Below are 5,722 nucleotides of genomic sequence, written 5' to 3' on the forward strand. Positions count from 1 at the left end.
CGCCTGGGAACCAAAGCCCAGGCCACCAAAGTGGAGCAGGCTGAACTTAACCACTAGGCCACTGGGCCTGGCCCACATTCAGTGTTTTTATTGAGACCTATATACGCACTCTCTTTGGTCATTAAGAACAGTGCTGTTTTGAACTTATATTGGGTGTAACGCATTCAGAGTCCTCCCTCTTTGTTCTTTCCTCTTCTCTTAGCCCTCTCCAAAGGCTACAGTGGCCATGGGGAAAGACAGAGTGCAGGGACAGCTTGAGAGGAAAATTAGTTCAGTTCGTTTCTTTCTACTTCAAGCTCTGAATGATTCGAGCTAAAAATCCTATGGGATAGGTGTCTAGCTGAGAATGTGTCTCTTTCTGAACTGCTCTTCTTCAATTTTATAGATGTGCTCCATCACACACATAGGAATTTCATAAAAATGCTTTTCTCTGCCGCAGAGGTCAGGGTTTTATGGACCTTTGGAGAACAAATAACACACCCAAACATCAGCTCAACTGCAGAACCATGTTACCCACTGGAACGCCACGTTCTTGGGACTTGGCCAACTTTGGGAACACCCCAAACCACATGGACTTGAGAGACTGGAGACAGGTCACAAAATTAAATCAGTCTAGTCTGGCCAAAAATTCCCAACCTACTTGTAATAAGTTTGAATTAATTGATAGGCTCCTCCTCCCCCCAGTCACACTTGTTACAGTCAATTCAAACTGGTTGTATCCAGATAAAATTCACCTACTTTTTGTTTTCATAAATACAACTGTCAAGAACAAACGAAAACATTTCTATCTGTAACGAACAATGCAGTAATAAGACTTTGGGCCTTTAAGCTTACAGAAGACTAATGAGATAATGTCTAAAATGTGTTTGAGCTTCATGTGTGAAAGGCTCTAAAGAGATAGAAAATATGATAAATAATGCAAGAAATCTTTGTGTCAGGAAATCTGCTGTCTTCTGGAGGACCTTAATAAGTAGTAAATACATACTTTACAAACATGTACCTGCTAATCGTATCTGTCAACTCCAGCCCAGGTAGGTTGAAAAGTACTATTATTCCCATCAACAAAGAAGAACCTTGGTTTCTGCTGAAAGATTTTCCAAGAAAATTCCAACATGGCTGTTAGGTAATGCCTTAATATTAAACCAGGCTTCCAACTTCAATTTCAGCTCTTGGTCAGTCTTATCAACGTGAAAGCACCAGCCCTAGCTCCCTCCAATTTTCCACTCAATTCAAGCCAAATGCATCCCTGTGGGATTCTCTCGCTGTCCTAAATTGAGAAAAATCACAAAGCACACCCTCTTTGGGGTTCTTGAACCATCACAGTACACTCAACAAATAATGTTCTCAACAGTGACCACATAATGGACTTCAATAACTTACGAGCTCAATTCAATTACCTACAAGCCTTAATCTGCTCCTTCATGCAAGTCCCTTCATTTAAAAGTACACAAAAATTTATTTCTTCCTATGGCATCTTCTATTCCTAACAATGATAAGTAAAGAAACTTTTTTTTTTTCATGATTTCTACAGAATAACAATGAGACAAATTTTAGCACAGAATTTTCTGATGGGAACTTCACAAACATTTGGCACACACTTTTCTCACAAGCTCCTAAACGCCAATAAATCTCCCATTTGTTTGTTTAAAATTGTATCATTTCATTTTTCAGAACCTGACTTGAAAACAAGCTATTACCTCTTTGAATTCATGCAATCTTAAAAATCTTCTAGAATCATCGAGTTACAAAATTTCTATCAGGAAAATCAAAAAGGCCCAGAGCTGAGAAGAACTTTGATATATGACCTGATTTAGCCCTTGCCTATAGACAGGTGAATTTAGTGAATAAGTATTAAAATTGATGACCTGCGGGCAATGGGCCCCACTTGATGTTTTGAGATATATACAAAGTGGTAAGATGACTCCCTCACCTCAAAGGAGTTTACAGCCCAGCAATGTGTTTCCTGAAGTGCATCCGCATCATTTGGGGGAGAAAGCATAATTGTAAAAAGGAACATTTCCAGTCTCCATCTCAGATTACGGATCAGAAATTCTAGGGATGGGGCCCAAGAACCTGCATTTTAAAAAGCATCCCAGAGCTAAATAGGGGGCCCATCATCCAGGGACATAAAAAAATTGGATCAGCACCTTCTGTCAGAAAACACTAAGTCATCTCTCAGCTGTACCCAGACATGCTTCTAAATTATATTCACCACTAAGTTTGATTGTGAGCTACACATTTTATAATAGAAATCCTTAGTGCAGAAACCTAAAATAGTGATCCACCATTCTCCCTAAAATGCCTAATTCACCTAACATTTAGTTTGGTTTCATTGAGCTCATTTCAGCCTATTTTTTTCCCGTGACAGTAGTGTTCATGAGGAACAGTAATTTTCATAATTTCAAATTTCATAATTTTTCCTTTGACAGAAATACAAAAAACTAGTAATCATAAAGAAAAGTTGAATTCAGAGATACGTGAGATATTTGGACTTTAAGAAAGTAAGTTCCCAGCAGAATTAATTGGCATATAGAGAGTCTGTATAAGACCCAGCACCTTGTATACACAAAAATCACCTGGGAGTGATTATCAATGCAGATTGCAGAAGATTCCAACTGGGTAGAAGTAATACGGGTAACTGAGTTTTTAACAAGCACCCAGTTGATTCTGATGTGAATGGTTTTGAGAAAGCATTCCAGGGGTTTCAAGATTCTAAGCTCTTATATCTGAACCTCTCTTTGAGTCTAAATCAATATATTATACATAGTAGATTGTCAATACATGCATATTTAATTAAAGTAACCACAAAAAGTAACAAACAGGGAAATCCAGTTCATCTATTGAGAGCCCACATTCTGTCAGTCACAGTCAGGGAATCTTGCTTATGTCACAAATTACTGTCCTCCAGAATTAGGAGCCATACGTAGTAAAAAACAACTTAATGTCGGCTTTGCTGTTGTTCCTTTTAGAGAGAATATAAAACATTCTAGTTACCTACTTTTAAAATTAAAAATATGCTGAACAGTGTGTGTGGCAAGGGGGACAGCTGACTGAGGGTGGGGTAAATGAGCGTTATTCTCTGGCCAACAGCAATAATCAGAGAAATATAATTCTGCGGATCATATGAAATGAAGCTAAATGGAATCTGTCCTCGATCTAAGTGTCTGTCCCCCAATCCTGATGTCAGGACTGTAATTTCCCTATTCCCGCAGGAATTAATTGTGGACAAAATAAACACTTGTGGTATTATCTAATCACTAATAACTCAGAGAACTGGGATGTTCTCATCTTCACTTCCTTTGAGGGGGACCAGAATATGAGTGTGTTCTGAGTTTGCAAGCTTTCTGAGTCTAGGAAGCCTGCTTCATATATTTATATAACACGTTATTTCTCAAATAGTCTGCAAACCTGTAAAAGGAGCACTGGCTTACTACTCAATGACTTTGTGACCTTGAACAAGTTAGTCGACCCCTCAAAGGCTCAGTTTTCTTAGCTGTAAGATGGGTACGCAGGTTGGTCTGCATTCATGGTCCAGGCTCTTCCCACTCGGCCATGACTCTCCCCACACCACGGTGCCTCACTGAGGCTTAGGATCTGTGGGAGGATCACATGAGATAATTTTTGAAAAAGTGCCGTCTTAGCTATAAAGCATTATACAGACGAAGTGGATTATTATTAGTCTTTTGTGAAGCCCAACCATAAAGATGCAAAGTGACTCAGAAAAAGAAAACAAGGTAGACAAACCTGAAGTACAACATCTGCAGTACCTAGAACATTACCCTGTACGTGGTAGGTAGGTGCTTAATAAGTACTGAGTGAGGAAAGAAAAATAGACAAGACAGGTTTGGTTCTCCACCATACCAGGTATGATACCAAGAAGGAATAAATACACCTAAAATCAAGGATAGTTTGATTCAATCACACAAGCCCCAATGCCCCAAGAGCCTAAGATCTTAAATTAAAAATTACTTGATATGAAAGAGTATTGAAATGTAAACTATGACCCACCATCTGCAATGAAATGGTTGTATTCTTACCTCTTCAATCTTTCAGATGCAACCTTGTAGGGATAGCAGAATCTGGGTAAGCTTGCTGAATTTTTTTTCCTTTTATCTGATAGATCTGCATAATCATCCTGGCAATCTTTAGAAGGAACAACAAATTCTGTAGAATGTTGGGTACCTAAGCTCTGTTTTGGATCTGGAAAGCTGACTTTTAATGATACTCTGATTTTAAGCAAACCAGATTTATCCCCTAAGCCACCCCCTCCCCAACGCAGACACATAAAAGGAGACTGGGGGGTGTAAATTATTTACTTTATAAAACAATTCTTTATAAGAGTGCTTTGTGGGTTTCCTAGAATATGTAAATGTGATTCAAATTTAAACGTACAAATTATACTACGTACAACTTTGACACCGACAGCTATTTGTAGAATGAGGCAAACCCATGCTGGGAAATAAATTAAAAGATTCAGGAGAAAAAATGTTTTCTTCTGGGTGGGCCTTAACTGCACTTCCCCCCTGCCCCCCGCTTTGCAAATGTGTTTTTAGGCTGGGCAACATTTCCAAAGCAAGGGTGGTTTTTTCTATTGTTGAAACAAACAAGTTTGCCTTCAGAGCCACAGAAATGCCTAGCTGTTAGAAAAAACCTTTTCCACTGGCCACTTGCCTCTCTTATCCCTACACAACCTTTCCTATTGACCCCTTCCTCTAGAAGGGCCCCTGGGGCTGTCTGGTGGAACTGATTGTAAAACCATTTTGTGCAGGAGAACCAGTTTCTTCAAAATCTCAGAGACCACCCAGAACATGCGCGATCTTTGGCAAATGTGCACTTGTTTCCTCAGTATTTGATTAGCTGTACGCTGAGTAACTGACCTGGGTTTCTGGGTATTTATTTTAAAAAGAGATGGGGAAAAAGAGATTTAAAAGATGAAGAAAGGGAGAAAATTTCTTCTCTCACCAAAAAATCTATTCAAAATTCATTTTAGGTATTTGTGTTCGGGAAGGGGCAGGACAAGAGAATTCAGTGCAAAGACCTCAACCAAGCTAAATCGTCCAAAATGAGCAAAAGCGTTTAAACTTCGTGTTGAGGGAGTAAGCATTTGCTGGAAGCTCCCTCGCAGGAAAACCTGTCCCTCCCCTCGAAAGCTTCCCAGGGTGGAAGTGTCTCCTGCGCGGATACCTATGGCCGGGAATGCCGGAGCAGGGTCCGCAATGGCAAAGGGAGGCAGGGGAGGCTCCGGGAGAACAGGCCCTGGCTTTGTCTCATCCCAATGTGTTCCTCTCCCCACAGCCTCCTCTCTCACATACTAGGTGCTCAATAAATGTCTGCGGGACGCAGGAAGCGAAAAATCCGAATCCGCCCCCATGCCCCATAGGCGAATTATCCGGAACGCAGGTTTACTCGGACCCACGTTCTCCTCGCGTTGGCTGAGGTCACTCGGCCTCGGCTGCTACGGCCCCAGCAGCAGGAGAGCAACCAGCAAGGCAAGCTGCTGGGGCCAAGATGGAGAGGAGGCCAGAGAGCGAGCGAGGCGGCGCGGGCCGCGAGCCCGGACACCCACCTGACCGCCGCGCGGACAACCAGCCCCGCGCGCCCATTGACAACGAGGCCAGCGCAGCCGGCGCGCGGAGCGGGGCGGGGCGTCCCGGCGCGCGCCCGGCCCCAGGCCCCGCCCCCGCCCGGCCCCGCACGCGCCCACCCAGGGGAGCGCTGGAGG

The sequence above is a fragment of the Equus quagga genome, chromosome 13, assembly GCF_021613505.1.
Source record: "Equus quagga isolate Etosha38 chromosome 13, UCLA_HA_Equagga_1.0, whole genome shotgun sequence".
In the NCBI taxonomy this organism is placed as follows: Eukaryota; Metazoa; Chordata; class Mammalia; order Perissodactyla; family Equidae; genus Equus; species Equus quagga.